Source organism: Olea europaea, unplaced genomic scaffold, assembly GCF_002742605.1.
Source record: "Olea europaea var. sylvestris unplaced genomic scaffold, O_europaea_v1 scaffold3282, whole genome shotgun sequence".
Lineage (NCBI taxonomy): Eukaryota > Viridiplantae > Streptophyta > Magnoliopsida > Lamiales > Oleaceae > Olea > Olea europaea.
Window position 1 is genome coordinate 32,008 of NW_019251735.1, and position 2,041 is coordinate 34,048.

A 2,041-nucleotide genomic window follows, 5' to 3' on the forward strand; every position below is an offset into this window, starting at 1 on the left:
TCAATCAATCAAAGTTTTTCAATAAGACGATGAAGAAGAAATAACTGCAATGTAAGTTCAAAAATCTTCTCAAAATATATATCTTTTTAATGAATGATTGTAATAAATTAAGTAACAAGAGAAAAATGAGAAACTTTGATGAATATGATGAGTTTACAGACCGATTCCTGAAATACCTTTCTAGATATTCCTCAATGTCTCAACTATTCACAGAACGTGAGAAGGAAGTTGGTAATTTTTCTTACATTTCCCCCTCCTGGAGCCCAAGTATCATCTACGCCCCAAGTTTGATTCAATAATCAAAGTTTTCAATAGAAGAAGTAGAAGAAATATATACAATATAAGTTCAAAGATCTTCTTTGAAATATATCTCTCTTTTATGAATAAATAAGTTATGCATAAAAAGAGAGATGAATCAATCAAAATTTTTGATATGAATAAATAAATGAAATGAATGCAAAGGAAAGCTCAAAGAATTCTCTCAAAAAAATATCTCCCTTTATACTCTTGAGTATCTTGTGAAGAATGGAAAGAGTGAGAATATTTATAGAGTTCAAAATGTAAAAAAAAAAAAAAAAAAAATTGTAAGTTTGAATGACATGTCCGATCGATTGCCTCTTGCCCAGATGACCAATATAGTCTTTTGTTCAGTAAAATTATAGGTCAGAATGGTCAAATTTTGGACCATTGAAAATCTTTGATAGACCACCACTTTTGGCCATCGACCACCTCCGATTGACCACTCCTTTGGGCAGGTCAACAGTTTTTAGTCCTTTTACGTTTAGACTCCATTTGATTCTATTTAAAGGTTTTGAACGACATGGACATTTGGAAAGCATTTTAACTAACTTTTCAAGATAATTTTTTTTTTTAGTTCAAATATCATTTTAAAAGTCCTTTTTATTTGATCAAAACGTTACATTAGAATGACTTTTAATGCACAAAAATTGTTTTTAAAGCATAAAATTTTGTACTTAAGCATTCATTGTCAAATATCAAAGTGTTAGTACATTTACACTTTATATAAGAAATTAAGTCTTTGATCTTACTCTGAAGTTTAGCTCTTAAATTATTGAATGTGTGACTTCCTTCATGAGTCCGATTTGTGATGATAACTTTTGATCTTTTGACAACCGTTGATCAATTTTCCATCATATGCTTTGAAAAACTATAATCAACTGAACTCAAATTGTTAGCAAATGAGATTAACTTGTTTATTATAATGAAAACTTTAAGGTTATAATCAACCATAGGTCAACAGAGATGAACCTCTCAACTCGGTTAAAATCAAATCATTGTCAGTTTGTAATTCTTGTTCGAAAGGAAATATGACCAAGATATCTTTTGACAAAAAGAGATTGAATCAAAGATATATCGGAAATAGTTCTTTCTGATATGTGTAGACCTATGTATACACAGATGAGATGAAACTATGAGTATATCTTTATAGATGATTATTCTAGATCCACAAACATTTACCTAATGGCTTGAAAGTCAAAAAATTTTGAGAAATCAAAAGAGTATAAAACTAAGGTCAAGAAATATTTGGATAAGAACATTGAAACACTTCGATCTAATCAAGGTAGCGAATACATCTCTAGAGAATCCAGAGACAACTTAATAGAAAATGATATTGTTTCTTAATTAAATACGTCTGATATACCAAACAGGATGGTATTTCAGAGAGAATAAACATGACCTTGTTCGATATAGTTAGGCCAATGAAAAGTTTCACAACTCTACCTATCTCATTTTGAGATATACACTGAAAAAAGTGGATACATTCTTAATTTAGTTCCTTCTAAGTCTATTCTTAATACTCTTCTAATATTTTGGAATGGATTTAAGTCATACTTGCATCACATTCAAAATTTGGGGGTCCAGTTCAAATGCTAGAAAGGAAGACAGAACAGTTGGAGTCTGAGTCAGAGATATGCTTGTTTGTAGGATACCCTAAAGATACCAAGGGTATTTTTTTATAAAATTCTCTAGATAGAAAAGTTTTTGTTAGTAGAAATGCAACCTTCATAGAGGATAATAT